Source organism: Triturus cristatus, chromosome 12 (genome assembly GCF_964204655.1).
Source record: "Triturus cristatus chromosome 12, aTriCri1.1, whole genome shotgun sequence".
NCBI classification, from domain to species: Eukaryota; Metazoa; Chordata; class Amphibia; order Caudata; family Salamandridae; genus Triturus; species Triturus cristatus.
This window is the reverse complement of record NC_140595.1, coordinates 217,490,414-217,515,721: the sequence shown is the minus strand read 5'-3', so window position 1 is coordinate 217,515,721 and position 25,308 is coordinate 217,490,414. Positions and strand designations below refer to the sequence as shown.

Below are 25,308 nucleotides of genomic sequence, written 5' to 3'. Positions count from 1 at the left end.
CTTTTCATAGGGCTTGCCCGTTATTTGTGCCCGTTAGAGGTGCCCTGAGAGGTCGCCAATCCTGAGTCCGCTTCCTCTCAGGTAGACTTGAAGGGGCACGTCAGACTTGTTTCACGTGTCTCCAGCCTAGACAGATATATCCTTCTATATTCAGGTTTAATGAAAGTACGTGTGAAAAAGGCACATACGGTGCATGGCTATGTGTAGAGCACAGTGGTGGCTCTGAGCATATCGATTGGAGGGATGGTGTTGAAAGCGTAAAATGGCTAGGGGACAAAAGGCCTACAGTGCCACTTAACTAAAAGCCTGATTCACATTTCCTGTTCCCCTTCCCCAGCAGCCCCGACAACTCCTAATGAGCTGAGGTGAGTACAAAAGAAATTTGCATATTCCCAGACATACACATGTGAACAGTCCACCTTTTTGTACCTTGAGCAGAGACTTTGAAATGTTGGCCTGTTTTGCCGACCGGCCTGGTTCTCGCCCTCTTTCTTAGAGCCTGAAAATACCTTTCAGGTCCTCACCCTCGCAATGACAGGGTCTTTGATGTGCCGCCACTTACCCTAGAGAGCTATATTGTCACTTACTCTGGTTTCTCTTCAAAACGAAAAAATCTTTCGCCTTTTACTAAAGATTTCCGTGGAGAGGAACATTTAAGAGTTTATTCAATTTTTTTAATCCTTGCCACAGGTGAGGCTGTTTATCATTTGTTTAAAAGAAATGCATTAGAAGTTGGGGAATATCCAGCAATTGTCTGCTGCTTTTTTGGGGGACATGAGTTTGGTGTTTTATTCCTGAGCTCTCTGCTTGCTCATTTGCATAAACAGAGTGCAGGAGAGGTGCCTCATGGGAAAGAGCTTGTGCAGTGCATGAGATTGCTTTTCTTGACTGACTTGAAACTACACGATCGCAGGCAGTATATTTTCTTATCTCCCAAAGATCCTGCTGCCAGATCCCAGAGGTCACCCTCCTTTTTAAAGGTGGGACCAAGACTCATGCTGTGCTTTTCATAGGGCTTGCCCGTTATTTGTGCCGGTTAGAGGTGCCCTGAGAGGTCGCCAATCCTGAGTCAGCTTCCTCTCAGGTAGACTTGAAGGGGCACGTCAGACTTGTTTCACGTGTCTCCAGCCTAGACAGATATATCCTTCTATATTCAGGTTTAATGAAAGTACGTGTGAAAAAGGCACATACGGTGCATGGCTATGTGTAGAGCGTGTTGAAAGCGTAAAATGGCTAGGGGACAAAAGGCCTACAGTGCCACTTAACTAAAAGCCTGATTCACATTTCCTGTTCCCCTTCCCCAGCAGCCCCGACAACTCCTAATGAGCTGAGGTGAGTACAAAAGAAATTTGCATATTCCCAGACATACACATGTGAACAGTCCACCTTTTTGTACCTTGAGCAGAGACTTTGAAATGTTGGCCTGTTTTGCCCACCGGCCTGGTTCTCGCCCTCTTTCTTAGAGCCTGAAAATACCTTTCAGGTCCTCACCCTCGCAATGACAGGGTCTTTGATGTGCCGCCACTTACCCTAGAGAGCTATATTGTCACTTACTCTGGTTTCTCTTCAAAACGAAAAAATCTTTCGCCTTTTACTAAAGATTTCCGTGGAGAGGAACATTTAAGAGTTTATTCAATTTTTTTAAGCCTTGCCACAGGTGAGGCTGTTTATCATTTGTTTAAAAGAAAAGCATTACAAGTTGGGGAATATCCAGCAATTGTCTGCTGCTTTTTTGGGGGACATGAGTTTGGTGTTTTATTCCTGAGCTCTCTGCTTGCTCATTTGCATAAACAGAGTGCAGGAGAGGTGCCTCATGGGAAAGAGCTTGTGCAGTGCATGAGATTGCTTTTCTTGACTGACTTGAAACTTCACGATTGCAGGCAGTATATTTTCTTATCTCCCAAAGATCCTGCTGCCAGATCCCAGAGGTCACCCTCCTTTTTAAAGGTGGGACCAAGACTCATGCTGTGCTTTTCATAGGGCTTGCCCGTTATTTGTGTCCGTTTAGAGGTGTCCTGAGAGGTCACCAATCCTGAGTCAGCTTCCTCTCAGGTAGACTTGAAGGGGCACGTCAGACTTGTTTCACGTGTCTCCAGCCTAGACAGATATATCCTTCTATATTCAGGTTTAATGAAAGTACGTGTGAAAAAGGCACATACGGTGCATGGCTATGTGTAGAGCGTGTTGAAAGCGTAAAATGGCTAGGGGACAAAAGGCCTACAGTGCCACTTAACTAAAAGCCTGATTCACATTTCCTGTTCCCCTTCCCCAGCAGCCCCGACAACTCCTAATGAGCTGAGGTGAGTACAAAAGAAATTTGCATATTCCCAGACATACACATGTGAACAGTCCACCTTTTTGTACCTTGAGCAGAGACTTTGAAATGTTGGCCTGTTTTGCCCACCGGCCTGGTTCTCGCCCTCTTTCTTAGAGCCTGAAAATACCTTTCAGGTCCTCACCCTCGCAATGACAGGGTCTTTGATGTGCCGCCACTTACCCTAGAGAGCTATATTGTCACTTACTCTGGTTTCTCTTCAAAACGAAAAAATCTTTCGCCTTTTACTAAAGATTTCCGTGGAGAGGAACATTTAAGAGTTTATTCAATTTTTTTAAGCCTTGCCACAGGTGAGGCTGTTTATCATTTGTTTAAAAGAAAAGCATTACAAGTTGGGGAATATCCAGCAATTGTCTGCTGCTTTTTTGGGGGACATGAGTTTGGTGTTTTATTCCTGAGCTCTCTGCTTGCTCATTTGCATAAACAGAGTGCAGGAGAGGTGCCTCATGGGAAAGAGCTTGTGCAGTGCATGAGATTGCTTTTCTTGACTGACTTGAAGCTTCACGATTGCAGGCAGTATATTTTCTTATCTCCCAAAGATCCTGCTGCCAGATCCCAGAGGTCACCCTCCTTTTTAAAGGTGGGACCAAGACTCATGCTGTGCTTTTCATAGGGCTTGCCCGTTATTTGTGCCCGTTAGAGGTGCCCTGAGAGGTCGCCAATCCTGAGTCAGCTTCCTCTCAGGTAGACTTGAAGGGGCACGTCAGACTTGTTTCACGTGTCTCCAGCCTAGACAGATATATCCTTCTATATTCAGGTTTAATGAAAGTACGTGTGAAAAAGGCACATACGGTGCATGGCTATGTGTAGAGCGTGTTGAAAGCGTAAAATGGCTAGGGGACAAAAGGCCTACAGTGCCACTTAACTAAAAGCCTGATTCACATTTCCTGTTCCCCTTCCCCAGCAGCCCCGACAACTCCTAATGAGCTGAGGTGAGTACAAAAGAAATTTGCATATTCCCAGACATACACATGTGAACAGTCCACCTTTTTGTACCTTGAGCAGAGACTTTGAAATGTTGGCCTGTTTTGCCCACCGGCCTGGTTCTCGCCCTCTTTCTTAGAGCCTGAAAATACCTTTCAGGTCCTCACCCTCGCAATGACAGGGTCTTTGATGTGCCGCCACTTACCCTAGAGAGCTATATTGTCACTTACTCTGGTTTCTCTTCAAAACGAAAAAATCTTTCGCCTTTTACTAAAGATTTCCGTGGAGAGGAACATTTAAGAGTTTATTCAATTTTTTTAAGCCTTGCCACAGGTGAGGCTGTTTATCATTTGTTTAAAAGAAAAGCATTACAAGTTGGGGAATATCCAGCAATTGTCTGCTGCTTTTTTGGGGGACATGAGTTTGGTGTTTTATTCCTGAGCTCTCTGCTTGCTCATTTGCATAAACAGAGTGCAGGAGAGGTGCCTCATGGGAAAGAGCTTGTGCAGTGCATGAGATTGCTTTTCTTGACTGACTTGAAACTACACGATCGCAGGCAGTATATTTTCTTATCTCCCAAAGATCCTGCTGCCAGATCCCAGAGGTCACCCTCCTTTTTAAAGGTGGGACCAAGACTCATGCTGTGCTTTTCATAGGGCTTGCCCGTTATTTGTGCCCGTTGGAGGTGCCCTGAGAGGTCGCCAATCCTGAGTCCGCTTCCTCTCAAGTAGACTTGAAGGGGCACGTCAGACTTGTTTCACGTGTCTCCAGCCTGGACAGATATATCCTTCTATATTCAGGTTTAATGAAAGTACGTGTGAAAAAGGCACATACGGTGCATGGCTATGTGTAGAGCGTGTTGAAAGCGTAAAATGGCTAGGGGACAAAAGGCCTACAGTGCCACTTAACTAAAAGCCTGATTCACATTTCCTGTTCCCCTTCCCCAGCAGCCCCGACAACTCCTAATGAGCTGAGGTGAGTACAAAAGAAATTTGCATATTCCCAGACATACACATGTGAACAGTCCACCTTTTTGTACCTTGAGCAGAGACTTTGAAATGTTGGCCTGTTTTGCCCACCGGCCTGGTTCTCGCCCTCTTTCTTAGAGCCTGAAAATACCTTTCAGGTCCTCACCCTCGCAATGACAGGGTCTTTGATGTGCCGCCACTTACCCTAGAGAGCTATATTGTCACTTACTCTGGTTTCTCTTCAAAACGAAAAAATCTTTCGCCTTTTACTAAAGATTTCCGTGGAGAGGAACATTTAAGAGTTTATTCAATTTTTTTAAGCCTTGCCACAGGTGAGGCTGTTTATCATTTGTTTAAAAGAAAAGCATTACAAGTTGGGGAATATCCAGCAATTGTCTGCTGCTTTTTTGGGGGACATGAGTTTGGTGTTTTATTCCTGAGCTCTCTGCTTGCTCATTTGCATAAACAGAGTGCAGGAGAGGTGCCTCATGGGAAAGAGCTTGTGCAGTGCATGAGATTGCTTTTCTTGACTGACTTGAAACTACACGATCGCAGGCAGTATATTTTCTTATCTCCCAAAGATCCTGCTGCCAGATCCCAGAGGTCACCCTCCTTTTTAAAGGTGGGACCAAGACTCATGCTGTGCTTTTCATAGGGCTTGCCCGTTATTTGTGCCGGTTAGAGGTGCCCTGAGAGGTCGCCAATCCTGAGTCAGCTTCCTCTCAGGTAGACTTGAAGGGGCACGTCAGACTTGTTTCACGTGTCTCCAGCCTAGACAGATATATCCTTCTATATTCAGGTTTAATGAAAGTACGTGTGAAAAAGGCACATACGGTGCATGGCTATGTGTAGAGCGTGTTGAAAGCGTAAAATGGCTAGGGGACAAAAGGCCTACAGTGCCACTTAACTAAAAGCCTGATTCACATTTCCTGTTCCCCTTCCCCAGCAGCCCCGACAACTCCTAATGAGCTGAGGTGAGTACAAAAGAAATTTGCATATTCCCAGACATACACATGTGAACAGTCCACCTTTTTGTACCTTGAGCAGAGACTTTGAAATGTTGGCCTGTTTTGCCCACCGGCCTGGTTCTCGCCCTCTTTCTTAGAGCCTGAAAATACCTTTCAGGCCCTCACCCTCGCAATGACAGGGTCTTTGATGTGGCGCCACTTACCCTAGAGAGCTATATTGTCACTTACTCTGGTTTCTCTTCAAAACGAAAATATCTTTCGCCTTTTACTAAAGATTTCCATGGAGAGGAACATTTAAGAGTTTATTCAATTTTTTTAAGCCTTGACACAGGTGAGGCTGTTTATCATTTGTTTAAAAGAAAAGCATTAGAAGTTGGGGAATATCCAGCAATTGTCTGCTGCTTTTTTGGGGGACATGAGTTTGGTGTTTTATTCCTGAGCTCTCTGCTTGCTCATTTGCATAAACAGAGTGCAGGAGAGGTGCCTCATGGGAAAGAGCTTGTGCAGTGCATGAGATTGCTTTTCTTGACTGACTTGAAACTACACGATCGCAGGCAGTATATTTTCTTATCTCCCAAAGATCCTGCTGCCAGATCCCAGAGGTCACCCTCCTTTTTAAAGGTGGGACCAAGACTCATGCTGTGCTTTTCATAGGGCTTGCCCGTTATTTGTGCCCGTTGGAGGTGCCCTGAGAGGTCGCCAATCCTGAGTCCGCTTCCTCTCAGGTAGACTTGAAGGGGCACGTCAGACTTGTTTCACGTGTCTCCAGCCTAGACAGATATATCCTTCTATATTCAGGTTTAATGAAAGTACGTGTGAAAAAGGCACATACGGTGCATGGCTATGTGTAGAGCACAGTGGTGGCTCTGAGCATATCGATTGGAGGGATGGTGTTGAAAGCGTAAAATGGCTAGGGGACAAAAGGCCTACAGTGCCACTTAACTAAAAGCCTGATTCACATTTCCTGTTCCCCTTCCCCAGCAGCCCCGACAACTCCTAATGAGCTGAGGTGAGTACAAAAGAAATTTGCATATTCCCAGACATACACATGTGAACAGTCCACCTTTTTGTACCTTGAGCAGAGACTTTGAAATGTTGGCCTGTTTTGCCGACCGGCCTGGTTCTCGCCCTCTTTCTTAGAGCCTGAAAATACCTTTCAGGTCCTCACCCTCGCAATGACAGGGTCTTTGATGTGCCGCCACTTACCCTAGAGAGCTATATTGTCACTTACTCTGGTTTCTCTTCAAAACGAAAAAATCTTTCGCCTTTTACTAAAGATTTCCGTGGAGAGGAACATTTAAGAGTTTATTCAATTTTTTTAAGCCTTGCCACAGGTGAGGCTGTTTATCATTTGTTTAAAAGAAAAGCATTAGAAGTTGGGGAATATCCAGCAATTGTCTGCTGCTTTTTTGGGGGACATAAGTTTGGTGTTTTATCTCTGAGCTCTCTGCTTGCTCATTTGCATAAACAGAGTGCAGGAGAGGTGCCTCATGGGAAAGAGCTTGTGCAGTGCATGAGATTGCTTTTCTTGACTGACTTGAAACTTCACGATCGCAGGCAGTATATTTTCTTATCTCCCAAAGATCCTGCTGCCAGATCCCAGAGGTCACCCTCCTTTTTAAAGGTGGGACCAAGACTCATGCTGTGCTTTTCATAGGGCTTGCCCGTTATTTGTGCCCGTTCGAGGTGCCCTGAGAGGTCGCCAATCCTGAGTCAGCTTCCTCTCAGGTAGACTTGAAGGGGCACGTCAGACTTGTTTCACGTGTCTCCAGCCTAGACAGATATATCCTTCTATATTCAGGTTTAATGAAAGTACGTGTGAAAAAGGCACATACGGTGCATGGCTATGTGTAGAGCGTGTTGAAAGCGTAAAATGGCTAGGGGACAAAAGGCCTACAGTGCCACTTAACTAAAAGCCTGATTCACATTTCCTGTTCCCCTTCCCCAGCAGCCCCGACAACTCCTAATGAGCTGAGGTGAGTACAAAAGAAATTTGCATATTCCCAGACATACACATGTGAACAGTCCACCTTTTTGTACCTTGAGCAGAGACTTTGAAATGTTGGCCTGTTTTGCCCACCGGCCTGGTTCTCGCCCTCTTTCTTAGAGCCTGAAAATACCTTTCAGGTCCTCACCCTCGCAATGACAGGGTCTTTGATGTGCCGCCACTTACCCTAGAGAGCTATATTGTCACTTACTCTGGTTTCTCTTCAAAACGAAAAAATCTTTCGCCTTTTACTAAAGATTTCCGTGGAGAGGAACATTTAAGAGTTTATTCAATTTTTTTAAGCCTTGCCACAGGTGAGGCTGTTTATCATTTGTTTAAAAGAAAAGCATTAGAAGTTGGGGAATATCCAGCAATTGTCTGCTGCTTTTTTGGGGGACATGAGTTTGGTGTTTTATTCCTGAGCTCTCTGCTTGCTCATTTGCATAAACAGAGTGCAGGAGAGGTGCCTCATGGGAAAGAGCTTGTGCAGTGCATGAGATTGCTTTTCTTGACTGACTTGAAACTACACGATCGCAGGCAGTATATTTTCTTATCTCCCAAAGATCCTGCTGCCAGATCCCAGAGGTCACCCTCCTTTTTAAAGGTGGGACCAAGACTCATGCTGTGCTTTTCATAGGGCTTGCCCGTTATTTGTGCCCGTTGGAGGTGCCCTGAGAGGTCGCCAATCCTGAGTCCGCTTCCTCTCAAGTAGACTTGAAGGGGCACGTCAGACTTGTTTCACGTGTCTCCAGCCTGGACAGATATATCCTTCTATATTCAGGTTTAATGAAAGTACGTGTGAAAAAGGCACATACGGTGCATGGCTATGTGTAGAGCGTGTTGAAAGCGTAAAATGGCTAGGGGACAAAAGGCCTACAGTGCCACTTAACTAAAAGCCTGATTCACATTTCCTGTTCCCCTTCCCCAGCAGCCCCGACAACTCCTAATGAGCTGAGGTGAGTACAAAAGAAATTTGCATATTCCCAGACATACACATGTGAACAGTCCACCTTTTTGTACCTTGAGCAGAGACTTTGAAATGTTGGCCTGTTTTGCCCACCGGCCTGGTTCTCGCCCTCTTTCTTAGAGCCTGAAAATACCTTTCAGGTCCTCACCCTCGCAATGACAGGGTCTTTGATGTGCCGCCACTTACCCTAGAGAGCTATATTGTCACTTACTCTGGTTTCTCTTCAAAACGAAAAAATCTTTCGCCTTTTACTAAAGATTTCCGTGGAGAGGAACATTTAAGAGTTTATTCAATTTTTTTAAGCCTTGCCACAGGTGAGGCTGTTTATCATTTGTTTAAAAGAAAAGCATTACAAGTTGGGGAATATCCAGCAATTGTCTGCTGCTTTTTTGGGGGACATGAGTTTGGTGTTTTATTCCTGAGCTCTCTGCTTGCTCATTTGCATAAACAGAGTGCAGGAGAGGTGCCTCATGGGAAAGAGCTTGTGCAGTGCATGAGATTGCTTTTCTTGACTGACTTGAAACTACACGATCGCAGGCAGTATATTTTCTTATCTCCCAAAGATCCTGCTGCCAGATCCCAGAGGTCACCCTCCTTTTTAAAGGTGGGACCAAGACTCATGCTGTGCTTTTCATAGGGCTTGCCCGTTATTTGTGCCCGTTAGAGGTGCCCTGAGAGGTCGCCAATCCTGAGTCAGCTTCCTCTCAGGTAGACTTGAAGGGGCACGTCAGACTTGTTTCACGTGTCTCCAGCCTAGACAGATATATCCTTCTATATTCAGGTTTAATGAAAGTACGTGTGAAAAAGGCACATACGGTGCATGGCTATGTGTAGAGCGTGTTGAAAGCGTAAAATGGCTAGGGGACAAAAGGCCTACAGTGCCACTTAACTAAAAGCCTGATTCACATTTCCTGTTCCCCTTCCCCAGCAGCCCCGACAACTCCTAATGAGCTGAGGTGAGTACAAAAGAAATTTGCATATTCCCAGACATACACATGTGAACAGTCCACCTTTTTGTACCTTGAGCAGAGACTTTGAAATGTTGGCCTGTTTTGCCGACCGGCCTGGTTCTCGCCCTCTTTCTTAGAGCCTGAAAATACCTTTCAGGTCCTCACCCTCGCAATGACAGGGTCTTTGATGTGCCGCCACTTACCCTAGAGAGCTATATTGTCACTTACTCTGGTTTCTCTTCAAAACGAAAAAATCTTTCGCCTTTTACTAAAGATTTCCGTGGAGAGGAACATTTAAGAGTTTATTCAATTTTTTTAAGCCTTGCCACAGGTGAGGCTGTTTATCATTTGTTTAAAAGAAATGCATTAGAAGTTGGGGAATATCCAGCAATTGTCTGCTGCTTTTTTGGGGGACATGAGTTTGGTGTTTTATTCCTGAGCTCTCTGCTTGCTCATTTGCATAAACAGAGTGCAGGAGAGGTGCCTCATGGGAAAGAGCTTGTGCAGTGCATGAGATTGCTTTTCTTGACTGACTTGAAACTACACGATCGCAGGCAGTATATTTTCTTATCTCCCAAAGATCCTGCTGCCAGATCCCAGAGGTCACCCTCCTTTTTAAAGGTGGGACCAAGACTCATGCTGTGCTTTTCATAGGGCTTGCCCGTTATTTGTGCCGGTTAGAGGTGCCCTGAGAGGTCGCCAATCCTGAGTCAGCTTCCTCTCAGGTAGACTTGAAGGGGCACGTCAGACTTGTTTCACGTGTCTCCAGCCTAGACAGATATATCCTTCTATATTCAGGTTTAATGAAAGTACGTGTGAAAAAGGCACATACGGTGCATGGCTATGTGTAGAGTGTGTTGAAAGCGTAAAATGGCTAGGGGACAAAAGGCCTACAGTGCCACTTAACTAAAAGCCTGATTCACATTTCCTGTTCCCCTTCCCCAGCAGCCCCGACAACTCCTAATGAGCTGAGGTGAGTACAAAAGAAATTTGCATATTCCCAGACATACACATGTGAACAGTCCACCTTTTTGTACCTTGAGCAGAGACTTTGAAATGTTGGCCTGTTTTGCCCACCGGCCTGGTTCTCGCCCTCTTTCTTAGAGCCTGAAAATACCTTTCAGGTCCTCACCCTCGCAATGACAGGGTCTTTGATGTGCCGCCACTTACCCTAGAGAGCTATATTGTCGCTTACTCTGGTTTCTCTTCAAAACGAAAAAATCTTTCGCCTTTTACTAAAGATTTCCGTGGAGAGGAACATTTAAGAGTTTATTCAATTTTTTTAATCCTTGCCACAGGTGAGGCTGTTTATCATTTGTTTAAAAGAAAAGCATTAGAAGTTGGGGAATATCCAGCAATTGTCTGCTGCTTGTTTGGGGGACATGAGTTTGGTGTTTTATTCCTGAGCTCTCTGCTTGCTCATTTGCATAAACAGAGTGCAGGAGAGGTGCCTCATGGGAAAGAGCTTGTGCAGTGCATGAGATTGCTTTTCTTGACTGACTTGAAACTACACGATCGCAGGCAGTATATTTTCTTATCTCCCAAAGATCCTGCTGCCAGATCCCAGAGGTCACCCTCCTTTTTAAAGGTGGGACCAAGACTCATGCTGTGCTTTTCATAGGGCTTGCCCGTTATTTGTGCCCGTAAGAGGTGCCCTGAGAGGTCGCCAATCCTGAGTCAGCTTCCTCTCAGGTAGACTTGAAGGGGCACGTCAGACTTGTTTCACGTGTCTCCAGCCTAGACAGATATATGCTTCTATATTCAGGTTTAATGAAAGTACGTGTGAAAAAGGCACATACGGTGCATGGCTATGTGTAGAGCGTGTTGAAAGCGTAAAATGGCTAGGGGACAAAAGGCCTACAGTGCCACTTAACTAAAAGCCTGATTCACATTTCCTGTTCCCCTTCCCCAGCAGCCCCGACAACTCCTAATGAGCTGAGGTGAGTACAAAAGAAATTTGCATATTCCCAGACATACACATGTGAACAGTCCACCTTTTTGTACCTTGAGCAGAGACTTTGAAATGTTGGCCTGTTTTGCCCACCGGCCTGGTTCTCGCCCTCTTTCTTAGAGCCTGAAAATACCTTTCAGGTCCTCACCCTCGCAATGACAGGGTCTTTGATGTGCCGCCACTTACCCTAGAGAGCTATATTGTCACTTACTCTGGTTTCTCTTCAAAACGAAAAAATCTTTCGCCTTTTACTAAAGATTTCCGTGGAGAGGAACATTTAAGAGTTTATTCAATTTTTTTAAGCCTTGCCACAGGTGAGGCTGTTTATCATTTGTTTAAAAGAAAAGCATTACAAGTTGGGGAATATCCAGCAATTGTCTGCTGCTTTTTTGGGGGACATGAGTTTGGTGTTTTATTCCTGAGCTCTCTGCTTGCTCATTTGCATAAACAGAGTGCAGGAGAGGTGCCTCATGGGAAAGAGCTTGTGCAGTGCATGAGATTGCTTTTCTTGACTGACTTGAAACTTCACGATCGCAGGCAGTATATTTTCTTATCTCCCAAAGATCCTGCTGCCAGATCCCAGAGGTCACCCTCCTTTTTAAAGGTGGGACCAAGACTCATGCTGTGCTTTTCATAGGGCTTGCCCGTTATTTGTGTCCGTTTAGAGGTGCCCTGAGAGGTCGCCAATCCTGAGTCAGCTTCCTCTCAGGTAGACTTGAAGGGGCACGTCAGACTTGTTTCACGTGTCTCCAGCCTAGACAGATATATCCTTCTATATTCAGGTTTAATGAAAGTACGTGTGAAAAAGGCACATACGGTGCATGGCTATGTGTAGAGCGTGTTGAAAGCGTAAAATGGCTAGGGGACAAAAGGCCTACAGTGCCACTTAACTAAAAGCCTGATTCACATTTCCTGTTCCCCTTCCCCAGCAGCCCCGACAACTCCTAATGAGCTGAGGTGAGTACAAAAGAAATTTGCATATTCCCAGACATACACATGTGAACAGTCCACCTTTTTGTACCTTGAGCAGAGACTTTGAAATGTTGGCCTGTTTTGCCCACCGGCCTGGTTCTCGCCCTCTTTCTTAGAGCCTGAAAATACCTTTCAGGTCCTCACCCTCGCAATGACAGGGTCTTTGATGTGGCGCCACTTACCCTAGAGAGCTATATTGTCACTTACTCTGGTTTCTCTTCAAAACGAAAATATCTTTCGCCTTTTACTAAAGATTTCCGTGGAGAGGAACATTTAAGAGTTTATTCAATTTTTTTAAGCCTTGCCACAGGTGAGGCTGTTTATCATTTGTTTAAAAGAAAAGCATTAGAAGTTGGGGAATATCCAGCAATTGTCTGCTGCTTTTTTGGGGGACATGAGTTTGGTGTTTTATTCCTGAGCTCTCTGCTTGCTCATTTGCATAAACAGAGTGCAGGAGAGGTGCCTCATGGGAAAGAGCTTGTGCAGTGCATGAGATTGCTTTTCTTGACTGACTTGAAACTACACGATCGCAGGCAGTATATTTTCTTATCTCCCAAAGATCCTGCTGCCAGATCCCAGAGGTCACCCTCCTTTTTAAAGGTGGGACCAAGACTCATGCTGTGCTTTTCATAGGGCTTGCCCGTTATTTGTGCCCGTTAGAGGTGCCCTGAGAGGTCGCCAATCCTGAGTCAGCTTCCTCTCAGGTAGACTTGAAGGGGCACGTCAGACTTGTTTCACGTGTCTCCAGCCTAGACAGATATATCCTTCTATATTCAGGTTTAATAAAAGTACGTGTGAAAAAGGCACATACGGTGCATGGCTATGTGTAGAGCGTGTTGAAAGCGTAAAATGGCTAGGGGACAAAAGGCCTACAGTGCCACTTAACTAAAAGCCTGATTCACATTTCCTGTTCCCCTTCCCCAGCAGCCCCGACAACTCCTAATGAGCTGAGGTGAGTACAAAAGAAATTTGCATATTCCCAGACATACACATGTGAACAGTCCACCTTTTTGTACCTTGAGCAGAGACTTTGAAATGTTGGCCTGTTTTGCCCACCGGCCTGGTTCTCGCCCTCTTTCTTAGAGCCTGAAAATACCTTTCAGGTCCTCACCCTCGCGATGACAGGGTCTTTGATGTGCCGCCACTTACCCTAGAGAGCTATATTGTCACTTACTCTGGTTTCTCTTCAAAACGAAAAAATCTTTCGCCTTTTACTAAAGATTTCCGTGGAGAGGAACATTTAAGAGTTTATTCAATTTTTTTAAGCCTTGCCACAGGTGAGGCTGTTTATCATTTGTTTAAAAGAAAAGCATTAGAAGTTGGGGAATATCCAGCAATTGTCTGCTGCTTTTTTGGGGGACATGAGTTTGGTGTTTTATTCCTGAGCTCTCTGCTTGCTCATTTGCATAAACAGAGTGCAGGAGAGGTGCCTCATGGGAAAGAGCTTGTGCAGTGCATGAGATTGCTTTTCTTGACTGACTTGAAACTACACGATCGCAGGCAGTATATTTTCTTATCTCCCAAAGATCCTGCTGCCAGATCCCAGAGGTCACCCTCCTTTTTAAAGGTGGGACCAAGACTCATGCTGTGCTTTTCATAGGGCTTGCCCGTTATTTGTGCCCGTTGGAGGTGCCCTGAGAGGTCGCCAATCCTGAGTCCGCTTCCTCTCAGGTAGACTTGAAGGGGCACGTCAGACTTGTTTCACGTGTCTCCAGCCTAGACAGATATATCCTTCTATATTCAGGTTTAATGAAAGTACGTGTGAAAAAGGCACATACGGTGCATGGCTATGTGTAGAGCGTGTTGAAAGCGTAAAATGGCTAGGGGACAAAAGGCCTACAGTGCCACTTAACTAAAAGCCTGATTCACATTTCCTGTTCCCCTTCCCCAGCAGCCCCGACAACTCCTAATGAGCTGAGGTGAGTACAAAAGAAATTTGCATATTCCCAGACATACACATGTGAACAGTCCACCTTTTTGTACCTTGAGCAGAGACTTTGAAATGTTGGCCTGTTTTGCCCACCGGCCTGGTTCTCGCCCTCTTTCTTAGAGCCTGAAAATATCTTTCAGGTCCTCACCCTCGCAATGACAGGGTCTTTGATGTGCCGCCACTTACCCTAGAGAGCTATATTGTCACTTATTCTGGTTTCTCTTCAAAACGAAAAAATCTTTCGCCTTTTACTAAAGATTTCCGTGGAGAGGAACATTTAAGAGTTTATTCAATTTTTTTAAGCCTTGCCACAGGTGAGGCTGTTTATCATTTGTTTAAAAGAAAAGCATTACAAGTTGGGGAATATCCAGCAATTGTCTGCTGCTTTTTTTGGGGGACATGAGTTTGGTGTTTTATTCCTGAGCTCTCTGCTTGCTCATTTGCATAAACAGAGTGCAGGAGAGGTGCCTCATGGGAAAGAGCTTGTGCAGTGCATGAGATTGCTTTTCTTGACTGACTTGAAACTTCACGATCGCAGGCAGTATATTTTCTTATCTCCCAAAGATCCTGCTGCCAGATCCCAGAGGTCACCCTCCTTTTTAAAGGTGGGACCAAGACTCATGCTGTGCTTTTCATAGGGCTTGCCCGTTATTTGTGCCCGTTAGAGGTGCCCTGAGAGGTCGCCAATCCTGAGTCCGCTTCCTCTCAGGTAGACTTGAAGGGGCACGTCAGACTTGTTTCACGTGTCTCCAGCCTAGACAGATATATCCTTCTATATTCAGGTTTAATGAAAGTACGTGTGAAAAAGGCACATACGGTGCATGGCTATGTGTAGAGCACAGTGGTGGCTCTGAGCATATCGATTGGAGGGATGGTGTTGAAAGCGTAAAATGGCTAGGGGACAAAAGGCCTACAGTGCCACTTAACTAAAAGCCTGATTCACATTTCCTGTTCCCCTTCCCCAGCAGCCCCGACAACTCCTAATGAGCTGAGGTGAGTACAAAAGAAATTTGCATATTCCCAGACATACACATGTGAACAGTCCACCTTTTTGTACCTTGAGCAGAGACTTTGAAATGTTGGCCTGTTTTGCCGACCGGCCTGGTTCTCGCCCTCTTTCTTAGAGCCTGAAAATACCTTTCAGGTCCTCACCCTCGCAATGACAGGGTCTTTGATGTGCCGCCACTTACCCTAGAGAGCTATATTGTCACTTACTCTGGTTTCTCTTCAAAACGAAAAAATCTTTCGCCTTTTACTAAAGATTTCCGTGGAGAGGAACATTTAAGAGTTTATTCAATTTTTTTAATCCTTGCCACAGGTGAGGCTGTTTATCATTTGTTTAAAAGAAATGCATTAGAAGTTGGGGAATATCCAGCAATTGTCTGCTGCTTTTTTGGGGGACATGAGTTTGGTGTTTTATTCCTGAGCTCTCTGCTTGCTCATTTGCATAAACAGAGTGCAGGAGAGGTGCCTCATGGGAAAGAGCTTGTGCAGTGCATGAGATTGCTTTTCTTGACTGACTTGAAACTACACGATCGCAGGCAGTATATTTTCTTATCTCCCAAAGATCCTGCTGCCAGATCCCAGAGGTCACCCTCCTTTTTAAAGGTGGGACCAAGACTCATGCTGTGCTTTTCATAGGGCTTGCCCGTTATTTGTGCCGGTTAGAGGTGCCCTGAGAGGTCGCCAATCCTGAGTCAGCTTCCTCTCAGGTAGACTTGAAGGGGCACGTCAGACTTGTTTCACGTGTCTCCAGCCTAGACAGATATATCCTTCTATATTCAGGTTTAATGAAAGTACGTGTGAAAAAGGCACATACGGTGCATGGCTATGTGTAGAGCGTGTTGAAAGCGTAAAATGGCTAGGGGACAAAAGGCCTACAGTGCCACTTAACTAAAAGCCTGATTCACATTTCCTGTTCCCCTTCCCCAGCAGCCCCGACAACTCCTAATGAGCTGAGGTGAGTACAAAAGAAATTTGCATATTCCCAGACATACACATGTGAACAGTCCACCTTTTTGTACCTTGAGCAGAGACTTTGAAATGTTGGCCTGTTTTGCCCACCGGCCTGGTTCTCGCCCTCTTTCTTAGAGCCTGAAAATACCTTTCAGGTCCTCACCCTCGCAATGACAGGGTCTTTGATGTGCCGCCACTTACCCTAGAGAGCTATATTGTCACTTACTCTGGTTTCTCTTCAAAATGAAAAAATCTTTCGCCTTTTACTAAAGATTTCCGTGGAGAGGAACATTTAAGAGTTTATTCAATTTTTTTAAGCCTTGCCACAGGTGAGGCTGTTTATCATTTGTTTAAAAGAAAAGCATTACAAGTTGGGGAATATCCAGCAATTGTCTGCTGCTTTTTTGGGGGACATGAGTTTGGTGTTTTATTCCTGAGCTCTCTGCTTGCTCATTTGCATAAACAGAGTGCAGGAGAGGTGCCTCATGGGAAAGAGCTTGTGCAGTGCATGAGATTGCTTTTCTTGACTGACTTGAAACTTCACGATTGCAGGCAGTATATTTTCTTATCTCCCAAAGATCCTGCTGCCAGATCCCAGAGGTCACCCTCCTTTTTAAAGGTGGGACCAAGACTCATGCTGTGCTTTTCATAGGGCTTGCCCGTTATTTGTGTCCGTTTAGAGGTGTCCTGAGAGGTCACCAATCCTGAGTCAGCTTCCTCTCAGGTAGACTTGAAGGGGCACGTCAGACTTGTTTCACGTGTCTCCAGCCTAGACAGATATATCCTTCTATATTCAGGTTTAATGAAAGTACGTGTGAAAAAGGCACATACGGTGCATGGCTATGTGTAGAGCGTGTTGAAAGCGTAAAATGGCTAGGGGACAAAAGGCCTACAGTGCCACTTAACTAAAAGCCTGATTCACATTTCCTGTTCCCCTTCCCCAGCAGCCCCGACAACTCCTAATGAGCTGAGGTGAGTACAAAAGAAATTTGCATATTCCCAGACATACACATGTGAACAGTCCACCTTTTTGTACCTTGAGCAGAGACTTTGAAATGTTGGCCTGTTTTGCCCACCGGCCTGGTTCTCGCCCTCTTTCTTAGAGCCTGAAAATACCTTTCAGGTCCTCACCCTCGCAATGACAGGGTCTTTGATGTGCCGCCACTTACCCTAGAGAGCTATATTGTCACTTACTCTGGTTTCTCTTCAAAACGAAAAAATCTTTCGCCTTTTACTAAAGATTTCCGTGGAGAGGAACATTTAAGAGTTTATTCAATTTTTTTAAGCCTTGCCACAGGTGAGGCTGTTTATCATTTGTTTAAAAGAAAAGCATTACAAGTTGGGGAATATCCAGCAATTGTCTGCTGCTTTTTTGGGGGACATGAGTTTGGTGTTTTATTCCTGAGCTCTCTGCTTGCTCATTTGCATAAACAGAGTGCAGGAGAGGTGCCTCATGGGAAAGAGCTTGTGCAGTGCATGAGATTGCTTTTCTTGACTGACTTGAAGCTTCACGATTGCAGGCAGTATATTTTCTTATCTCCCAAAGATCCTGCTGCCAGATCCCAGAGGTCACCCTCCTTTTTAAAGGTGGGACCAAGACTCATGCTGTGCTTTTCATAGGGCTTGCCCGTTATTTGTGCCCGTTAGAGGTGCCCTGAGAGGTCGCCAATCCTGAGTCAGCTTCCTCTCAGGTAGACTTGAAGGGGCACGTCAGACTTGTTTCACGTGTCTCCAGCCTAGACAGATATATCCTTCTATATTCAGGTTTAATGAAAGTACGTGTGAAAAAGGCACATACGGTGCATGGCTATGTGTAGAGCGTGTTGAAAGCGTAAAATGGCTAGGGGACAAAAGGCCTACAGTGCCACTTAACTAAAAGCCTGATTCACATTTCCTGTTCCCCTTCCCCAGCAGCCCCGACAACTCCTAATGAGCTGAGGTGAGTACAAAAGAAATTTGCATATTCCCAGACATACACATGTGAACAGTCCACCTTTTTGTACCTTGAGCAGAGACTTTGAAATGTTGGCCTGTTTTGCCCACCGGCCTGGTTCTCGCCCTCTTTCTTAGAGCCTGAAAATACCTTTCAGGTCCTCACCCTCGCAATGACAGGGTCTTTGATGTGCCGCCACTTACCCTAGAGAGCTATATTGTCACTTACTCTGGTTTCTCTTCAAAACGAAAAAATCTTTCGCCTTTTACTAAAGATTTCCGTGGAGAGGAACATTTAAGAGTTTATTCAATTTTTTTAAGCCTTGCCACAGGTGAGGCTGTTTATCATTTGTTTAAAAGAAAAGCATTACAAGTTGGGGAATATCCAGCAATTGTCTGCTGCTTTTTTGGGGGACATGAGTTTGGTGTTTTATTCCTGAGCTCTCTGCTTGCTCATTTGCATAAACAGAGTGCAGGAGAGGTGCCTCATGGGAAAGAGCTTGTGCAGTGCATGAGATTGCTTTTCTTGACTGACTTGAAACTACACGATCGCAGGCAGTATATTTTCTTATCTCCCAAAGATCCTGCTGCCAGATCCCAGAGGTCACCCTCCTTTTTAAAGGTGGGACCAAGACTCATGCTGTGCTTTTCATAGGGCTTGCCCGTTATTTGTGCCCGTGAGAGGTCACCAATCCTGAGTCAGCTTCCTCTCAGGTAGACTTGAAGGGGCACGTCAGACTTGTTTCATGTGTCTCCAGCCTAGACAGATATATCCTTCTATATTCAGGTTTAATGAAAGTACGTGTGAAAAAGGCACATACGGTGCATGGCTATGTGTAGAGCGTGTTGAAAGCGTAAAATGGCTAGGGGACAAAAGGCCTACAGTGCCACTTAACTAAAAGCCTGATTCACATTTCCTGTTCCCCTTCCCCAGCAGCCCCGACAACTCCTAATGAGCTGAGGTGAGTACAAAAGAAATTTGCATATTCCCAGACATACACATGTGAACAGTCCACCTTTTTGTACCTTGAGCAGAGACTTTGAAATGTTGGCCTGTTTTGCCCACCGGCCTGGTTCTCGCCCTCTTTCTTAGAGCCTGAAAATACCTTTCAGGTCCTCACCCTCGCAATGACAGGGTCTTTGATGTGCCGCCACTTACCCTAGAGAGCTATATTGTCACTTATTCTGGTTTCTCTTCAAAACGAAAAAATCTTTCGCCTTTTACTAAAGATTTCCGTGGAGAGGAACATTTAAGAGTTTATTCAATTTTTTTAAGCCTTGCCACAGGTGAGGCTGTTTATCATTTGTTTAAAAGAAAAGCATTACAAGTTGGGGAATATCCAGCAATTGTCTGCTGCTTTTTTTGGGGGACATGAGTTTGGTGTTTTATTCCTGAGCTCTCTGCTTGCTCATTTGCATAAACAGAGTGCAGGAGAGGTGCCTCATGGGAAAGAGCTTGTGCAGTGCATGAGATTGCTTTTCTTGACTGACTTGAAACTTCACGATCGCAGGCAGTATATTTTCTTATCTCCCAAAGATCCTGCTGCCAGATCCCAGAGGTCACCCTCCTTTTTAAAGGTGGGACCAAGACTCATGCTGTGCTTTTCATAGGGCTTGCCCGTTATTTGTGCCCGTTAGAGGTGCCCTGAGAGGTCGCCAATCCTGAGTCAGCTTCCTCTCAGGTAGACTTGAAGGGGCACGTCAGACTTGTTTCACGTGTCTACAGCCTAGACAGATATATCCTTCTATATTCAGGTTTAATGAAAGTACGTGTGAAAAAGGCACATACGGTGCATGGCTATGTGTAGAGCACAGTGGTGGCTCTGAGCATATCGATTGGAGGGATGGTGTTGAAAGCGTAAAATGGCTAGGGGACAAAAGGCCTACAGTGCCACTTAACTAAAAGCCTGATTCACATTTCCTGTTCCCCTTCCCCAGCAGCCCCGACAACTCCTAATGAGCTGAGGTGAGTACAAAAGAAATTTGCATATTCCCAGACATACACATGTGAACAGTCCACCTTTTTGTACCTTGAGCAGAGACTTTGAAATGTTGGCCTGTTTTGCCCACCGGCCTGGTTCTCGCCCTCTTTCTTAGAGCCTGAAAATACCTTTCAGGTCCTCACCCTCGCAATGACAGGGTCTTTGATGTGCCGCCACTTACCCTAGAGAGCTATATTGTCACTTACTCTGGTTTCTCTTCAAAACGAAAAAATCTTTCGCCTTTTACTAAAGATTTCCATGGAGAGGAACATTTAAGAGTTTATTCAATTTTTTTAAGCCTTGCCACAGGTGAGGCTGTTTATCATTTGTTTAAAAGAAAAGCATTACAAGTTGGGGAATATCCAGCAATTGTCTGCTGCTTTTTTGGGGGACATGAGTTTGGTGTTTTATTCCTGAGCTCTCTGCTTGCTCATTTGCATAAACAGAGTGCAGGAGAGGTGCCTCATGGGAAAGAGCTTGTGCAGTGCATGAGATTGCTTTTCTTGACTGACTTGAAACTTCACGATTGCAGGCAGTATATTTTCTTATCTCCCAAAGATCCTGCTGCCAGATCCCAGAGGTCACCCTCCTTTTTAAAGGTGGGACCAAGACTCATGCTGTGCTTTTCATAGGGCTTGCCCGTTATTTGTGCCCGTTAGAGGTGCCCTGAGAGGTCGCCAATCCTGAGTCAGCTTCCTCTCAGGTAGACTTGAAGGGGCACGTCAGACTTGTTTCACGTGTCTCCAGCCTAGACAGATATATCCTTCTATATTCAGGTTTAATGAAAGTACGTGTGAAAAAGGCACATACGGTGCATGGCTATGTGTAGAGCGTGTTGAAAGCGTAAAATGGCTAGGGGACAAAAGGCCTACAGTGCCACTTAACTAAAAGCCTGATTCACATTTCCTGTTCCCCTTCCCCAGCAGCCCCGACAACTCCTAATGAGCTGAGGTGAGTACAAAAGAAATTTGCATATTCCCAGACATACACATGTGAACAGTCCACCTTTTTGTACCTTGAGCAGAGACTTTGAAATGTTGGCCTGTTTTGCCCACCGGCCTGGTTCTCGCCCTCTTTCTTAGAGCCTGAAAATACCTTTCAGGTCCTCACCCTCGCAATGACAGGGTCTTTGATGTGCCGCCACTTACCCTAGAGAGCTATATTGTCACTTACTCTGGTTTCTCTTCAAAACGAAAAAATCTTTCGCCTTTTACTAAAGATTTCCGTGGAGAGGAACATTTAAGAGTTTATTCAATTTTTTTAAGCCTTGCCACAGGTGAGGCTGTTTATCATTTGTTTAAAAGAAAAGCATTACAAGTTGGGGAATATCCAGCAATTGTCTGCTGCTTTTTTGGGGGACATGAGTTTGGTGTTTTATTCCTGAGCTCTCTGCTTGCTCATTTGCATAAACAGAGTGCAGGAGAGGTGCCTCATGGGAAAGAGCTTGTGCAGTGCATGAGATTGCTTTTCTTGACTGACTTGAAACTTCACGATCGCAGGCAGTATATTTTCTTATCTCCCAAAGATCCTGCTGCCAGATCCCAGAGGTCACCCTCCTTTTTAAAGGTGGGACCAAGACTCATGCTGTGCTTTTCATAGGGCTTGCCCGTTATTTGTGCCCGTTAGAGGTGCCCTGAGAGGTCGCCAATCCTGAGTCTGCTTCCTCTCAGGTAGACTTGAAGGGGCACGTCAGACTTGTTTCACGTGTCTCCAGCCTAGACAGATATATCCTTCTATATTCAGGTTTAATGAAAGTACGTGTGAAAAAGGCACATACGGTGCATGGCTATGTGTAGAGCACAGTGGTGGCTCTGAGCATATCGATTGGAGGGATGGTGTTGAAAGCGTAAAATGGCTAGGGGACAAAAGGCCTACAGTGCCACTTAACTAAAAGCCTGATTCACATTTCCTGTTCCCCTTCCCCAGCAGCCCCGACAACTCCTAATGAGCTGAGGTGAGTACAAAAGAAATTTGCATATTCCCAGACATACACATGTGAACAGTCCACCTTTTTGTACCTTGAGCAGAGACTTTGAAATGTTGGCCTGTTTTGCCCACCGGCCTGGTTCTCGCCCTCTTTCTTAGAGCCTGAAAATACCTTTCAGGTCCTCACCCTCGCAATGACAGGGTCTTTGATGTGCCGCCACTTACCCTAGAGAGCTATATTGTCACTTACTCTGGTTTCTCTTCAAAACGAAAAAATCTTTCGCCTTTTACTAAAGATTTCCGTGGAGAGGAACATTTAAGAGTTTATTCAATTTTTTTAAGCCTTGCCACAGGTGAGGCTGTTTATCATTTGTTTAAAAGAAAAGCATTACAAGTTGGGGAATATCCAGCAATTGTCTGCTGCTTTTTTGGGGGACATGAGTTTGGTGTTTTATTCCTGAGCTCTCTGCTTGCTCATTTGCATAAACAGAGTGCAGGAGAGGTGCCTCATGGGAAAGAGCTTGTGCAGTGCATGAGATTGCTTTTCTTGACTGACTTGAAACTTCACGATCGCAGGCAGTATATTTTCTTATCTCCCAAAGATCCTGCTGCCAGATCCCAGAGGTCACCCTCCTTTTTAAAGGTGGGACCAAGACTCATGCTGTGCTTTTCATAGGGCTTGCCCGTTATTTGTGCCCGTTAGAGGTGCCCTGAGAGGTCGCCAATCCTGAGTCTGCTTCCTCTCAGGTAGACTTGAAGGGGCACGTCAGACTTGTTTCACGTGTCTCCAGCCTAGACAGATATATCCTTCTATATTCAGGTTTAATGAAAGTACGTGTGAAAAAGGCACATACGGTGCATGGCTATGTGTAGAGCACAGTGGTGGCTCTGAGCATATCGATTGGAGGGATGGTGTTGAAAGCGTAAAATGGCTAGGGGACAAAAGGCCTACAGTGCCACTTAACTAAAAGCCTGATTCACATTTCCTGTTCCCCTTCCCCAGCAGCCCCGACAACTCCTAATGAGCTGAGGTGAGTACAAAAGAAATTTGCATATTCCCAGACATACACATGTGAACAGTCCACCTTTTTGTACCTTGAGCAGAGACTTTGAAATGTTGGCCTGTTTTGCCCACCGGCCTGGTTCTCGCCCTCTTTCTTAGAGCCTGAAAATACCTTTCAGGTCCTCACCCTCGCAATGACAGGGTCTTTGATGTGCCGCCACTTACCCTAGAGAGCTATATTGTCACTTACTCTGGTTTCTCTTCAAAACGAAAAAATCTTTCGCCTTTTACTAAAGATTTCCGTGGAGAGGAACATTTAAGAGTTTATTCAATTTTTTTAAGCCTTGCCACAGGTGAGGCTGTTTATCATTTGTTTAAAAGAAAAGCATTACAAGTTGGGGAATATCCAGCAATTGTCTGCTGCTTTTTTGGGGGACATGAGTTTGGTGTTTTATTCCTGAGCTCTCTGCTTGCTCATTTGCATAAACAGAGTGCAGGAGAGGTGCCTCATGGGAAAGAGCTTGTGCAGTGCATGAGATTGCTTTTCTTGACTGACTTGAAGCTTCACGATTGCAGGCAGTATATTTTCTTATCTCCCAAAGATCCTGCTGCCAGATCCCAGAGGTCACCCTCCTTTTTAAAGGTGGGACCAAGACTCATGCTGTGCTTTTCATAGGGCTTGCCCGTTATTTGTGCCCGTTAGAGGTGCCCTGAGAGGTCGCCAATCCTGAGTCAGCTTCCTCTCAGGTAGACTTGAAGGGGCACGTCAGACTTGTTTCACGTGTCTCCAGCCTAGACAGATATATCCTTCTATATTCAGGTTTAATGAAAGTACGTGTGAAAAAGGCACATACGGTGCATGGCTATGTGTAGAGCGTGTTGAAAGCGTAAAATGGCTAGGGGACAAAAGGCCTACAGTGCCACTTAACTAAAAGCCTGATTCACATTTCCTGTTCCCCTTCCCCAGCAGCCCCGACAACTCCTAATGAGCTGAGGTGAGTACAAAAGAAATTTGCATATTCCCAGACATACACATGTGAACAGTCCACCTTTTTGTTCCTTGAGCAGAGACTTTGAAATGTTGGCCTGTTTTGCCCACCGGCCTGGTTCTCGCCCTCTTTCTTAGAGCCTGAAAATACCTTTCAGGTCCTCACCCTCGCAATGACAGGGTCTTTGATGTGCCGCCACTTACCCTAGAGAGCTATATTGTCACTTACTCTGGTTTCTCTTCAAAACGAAAAAATCTTTCGCCTTTTACTAAAGATTTCCGTGGAGAGGAACATTTAAGAGTTTATTCAATTTTTTTAAGCCTTGCCACAGGTGAGGCTGTTTATCATTTGTTTAAAAGAAAAGCATTACAAGTTGGGGAATATCCAGCAATTGTCTGCTGCTTTTTTGGGGGACATGAGTTTGGTGTTTTATTCCTGAGCTCTCTGCTTGCTCATTTGCATAAACAGAGTGCAGGAGAGGTGCCTCATGGGAAAGAGCTTGTGCAGTGCATGAGATTGCTTTTCTTGACTGACTTGAAACTTCACGATCGCAGGCAGTATATTTTCTTATCTCCCAAAGATCCTGCTGCCAGATCCCAGAGGTCACCCTCCTTTTTAAAGGTGGGACCAAGACTCATGCTGTGCTTTTCATAGGGCTTGCCCGTTATTTGTGCCCGTTAGAGGTGCCCTGAGAGGTCGCCAATCCTGAGTCAGCTTCCTCTCAGGTAGACTTGAAGGGGCACGTCAGACTTGTTTCACGTGTCTCCAGCCTAGACAGATATATCCTTCTATATTCAGGTTTAATAAAAGTACGTGTGAAAAAGGCACATACGGTGCATGGCTATGTGTAGAGCGTGTTGAAAGCGTAAAATGGCTAGGGGACAAAAGGCCTACAGTGCCACTTAACTAAAAGCCTGATTCACATTTCCTGTTCCCCTTCCCCAGCAGCCCCGACAACTCCTAATGAGCTGAGGTGAGTACAAAAGAAATTTGCATATTCCCAGACATACACATGTGAACAGTCCACCTTTTTGTACCTTGAGCAGAGACTTTGAAATGTTGGCCTGTTTTGCCGACCGGCCTGGTTCTCGCCCTCTTTCTTAGAGCCTGAAAATACCTTTCAGGTCCTCACCCTCGCAATGACAGGGTCTTTGATGTGCCGCCACTTACCCTAGAGAGCTATATTGTCACTTACTCTGGTTTCTCTTCAAAACGAAAAAATCTTTCGCCTTTTACTAATGATTTCCGTGGAGAGGAACATTTAAGAGTTTATTCAATTTTTTTAATCCTTGCCACAGGTGAGGCTGTTTATCATTTGTTTAAAAGAAATGCATTAGAAGTTGGGGAATATCCAGCAATTGTCTGCTGCTTTTTTGGGGGACATGAGTTTGGTGTTTTATTCCTGAGCTCTCTGCTTGCTCATTTGCATAAACAGAGTGCAGGAGAGGTGCCTCATGGGAAAGAGCTTGTGCAGTGCATGAGATTGCTTTTCTTGACTGACTTGAAACTACACGATCGCAGGCAGTATATTTTCTTATCTCCCAAAGATCCTGCTGCCAGATCCCAGA

The 25,308-nt window shown here is 45.2% G+C and overlaps 26 non-coding genes across 26 annotated transcripts; all 26 read left to right on the top strand.

Moving 5' to 3' along the window:
• The first annotated feature begins 583 nt into the window (after positions 1–583).
• On the top strand, positions 584–698 carry LOC146774034 (U5 spliceosomal RNA). Its single transcript, XR_014974004.1, has one exon. It is a non-coding gene; the product is annotated as a U5 spliceosomal RNA (small nuclear RNA).
• Positions 699–1,550: 852 nt separating this feature from the next.
• On the top strand, positions 1,551–1,665 carry LOC146774033 (U5 spliceosomal RNA). The gene has a single exon (XR_014972599.1). It is a non-coding gene; the product is annotated as a U5 spliceosomal RNA (small nuclear RNA).
• An 853-nt stretch (positions 1,666–2,518) lies between these two features.
• LOC146774032 (U5 spliceosomal RNA) lies at positions 2,519–2,633 on the top strand. The gene has a single exon (XR_014972598.1). It is a non-coding gene; the product is annotated as a U5 spliceosomal RNA (small nuclear RNA).
• Positions 2,634–3,485: 852 nt separating this feature from the next.
• Positions 3,486–3,600, top strand: LOC146774031 (U5 spliceosomal RNA). Its single transcript, XR_014972597.1, has one exon. It is a non-coding gene; the product is annotated as a U5 spliceosomal RNA (small nuclear RNA).
• An 852-nt stretch (positions 3,601–4,452) lies between these two features.
• On the top strand, positions 4,453–4,567 carry LOC146774030 (U5 spliceosomal RNA). Its single transcript, XR_014972596.1, has one exon. It is a non-coding gene; the product is annotated as a U5 spliceosomal RNA (small nuclear RNA).
• Positions 4,568–5,419: 852 nt separating this feature from the next.
• On the top strand, positions 5,420–5,534 carry LOC146774029 (U5 spliceosomal RNA). Its single transcript, XR_014974732.1, has one exon. It is a non-coding gene; the product is annotated as a U5 spliceosomal RNA (small nuclear RNA).
• Positions 5,535–6,422: 888 nt separating this feature from the next.
• Positions 6,423–6,537, top strand: LOC146774028 (U5 spliceosomal RNA). Its single transcript, XR_014972595.1, has one exon. It is a non-coding gene; the product is annotated as a U5 spliceosomal RNA (small nuclear RNA).
• An 852-nt stretch (positions 6,538–7,389) lies between these two features.
• On the top strand, positions 7,390–7,504 carry LOC146774027 (U5 spliceosomal RNA). The gene has a single exon (XR_014972594.1). It is a non-coding gene; the product is annotated as a U5 spliceosomal RNA (small nuclear RNA).
• An 852-nt stretch (positions 7,505–8,356) lies between these two features.
• On the top strand, positions 8,357–8,471 carry LOC146774026 (U5 spliceosomal RNA). The gene has a single exon (XR_014972592.1). It is a non-coding gene; the product is annotated as a U5 spliceosomal RNA (small nuclear RNA).
• Positions 8,472–9,323: 852 nt separating this feature from the next.
• On the top strand, positions 9,324–9,438 carry LOC146774025 (U5 spliceosomal RNA). The gene has a single exon (XR_014972591.1). It is a non-coding gene; the product is annotated as a U5 spliceosomal RNA (small nuclear RNA).
• An 852-nt stretch (positions 9,439–10,290) lies between these two features.
• Positions 10,291–10,405, top strand: LOC146774024 (U5 spliceosomal RNA). Its single transcript, XR_014974002.1, has one exon. It is a non-coding gene; the product is annotated as a U5 spliceosomal RNA (small nuclear RNA).
• An 852-nt stretch (positions 10,406–11,257) lies between these two features.
• Positions 11,258–11,372, top strand: LOC146774023 (U5 spliceosomal RNA). Its single transcript, XR_014972590.1, has one exon. It is a non-coding gene; the product is annotated as a U5 spliceosomal RNA (small nuclear RNA).
• Positions 11,373–12,225: 853 nt separating this feature from the next.
• Positions 12,226–12,340, top strand: LOC146774022 (U5 spliceosomal RNA). Its single transcript, XR_014974164.1, has one exon. It is a non-coding gene; the product is annotated as a U5 spliceosomal RNA (small nuclear RNA).
• An 852-nt stretch (positions 12,341–13,192) lies between these two features.
• LOC146774021 (U5 spliceosomal RNA) lies at positions 13,193–13,307 on the top strand. The gene has a single exon (XR_014972589.1). It is a non-coding gene; the product is annotated as a U5 spliceosomal RNA (small nuclear RNA).
• An 852-nt stretch (positions 13,308–14,159) lies between these two features.
• Positions 14,160–14,274, top strand: LOC146774020 (U5 spliceosomal RNA). The gene has a single exon (XR_014973823.1). It is a non-coding gene; the product is annotated as a U5 spliceosomal RNA (small nuclear RNA).
• Positions 14,275–15,163: 889 nt separating this feature from the next.
• LOC146774019 (U5 spliceosomal RNA) lies at positions 15,164–15,278 on the top strand. The gene has a single exon (XR_014974001.1). It is a non-coding gene; the product is annotated as a U5 spliceosomal RNA (small nuclear RNA).
• An 852-nt stretch (positions 15,279–16,130) lies between these two features.
• On the top strand, positions 16,131–16,245 carry LOC146774018 (U5 spliceosomal RNA). The gene has a single exon (XR_014973789.1). It is a non-coding gene; the product is annotated as a U5 spliceosomal RNA (small nuclear RNA).
• Positions 16,246–17,098: 853 nt separating this feature from the next.
• On the top strand, positions 17,099–17,213 carry LOC146774017 (U5 spliceosomal RNA). Its single transcript, XR_014972588.1, has one exon. It is a non-coding gene; the product is annotated as a U5 spliceosomal RNA (small nuclear RNA).
• Positions 17,214–18,065: 852 nt separating this feature from the next.
• Positions 18,066–18,180, top strand: LOC146774016 (U5 spliceosomal RNA). The gene has a single exon (XR_014972587.1). It is a non-coding gene; the product is annotated as a U5 spliceosomal RNA (small nuclear RNA).
• An 840-nt stretch (positions 18,181–19,020) lies between these two features.
• LOC146774015 (U5 spliceosomal RNA) lies at positions 19,021–19,135 on the top strand. The gene has a single exon (XR_014973822.1). It is a non-coding gene; the product is annotated as a U5 spliceosomal RNA (small nuclear RNA).
• An 889-nt stretch (positions 19,136–20,024) lies between these two features.
• Positions 20,025–20,139, top strand: LOC146774014 (U5 spliceosomal RNA). The gene has a single exon (XR_014974146.1). It is a non-coding gene; the product is annotated as a U5 spliceosomal RNA (small nuclear RNA).
• Positions 20,140–20,991: 852 nt separating this feature from the next.
• Positions 20,992–21,106, top strand: LOC146774013 (U5 spliceosomal RNA). Its single transcript, XR_014972586.1, has one exon. It is a non-coding gene; the product is annotated as a U5 spliceosomal RNA (small nuclear RNA).
• An 888-nt stretch (positions 21,107–21,994) lies between these two features.
• Positions 21,995–22,109, top strand: LOC146774012 (U5 spliceosomal RNA). Its single transcript, XR_014972585.1, has one exon. It is a non-coding gene; the product is annotated as a U5 spliceosomal RNA (small nuclear RNA).
• An 888-nt stretch (positions 22,110–22,997) lies between these two features.
• On the top strand, positions 22,998–23,112 carry LOC146774011 (U5 spliceosomal RNA). The gene has a single exon (XR_014972584.1). It is a non-coding gene; the product is annotated as a U5 spliceosomal RNA (small nuclear RNA).
• Positions 23,113–23,964: 852 nt separating this feature from the next.
• Positions 23,965–24,079, top strand: LOC146774010 (U5 spliceosomal RNA). The gene has a single exon (XR_014972583.1). It is a non-coding gene; the product is annotated as a U5 spliceosomal RNA (small nuclear RNA).
• Positions 24,080–24,931: 852 nt separating this feature from the next.
• Positions 24,932–25,046, top strand: LOC146774009 (U5 spliceosomal RNA). The gene has a single exon (XR_014974782.1). It is a non-coding gene; the product is annotated as a U5 spliceosomal RNA (small nuclear RNA).
• Positions 25,047–25,308: the final 262 nt, after the last annotated feature.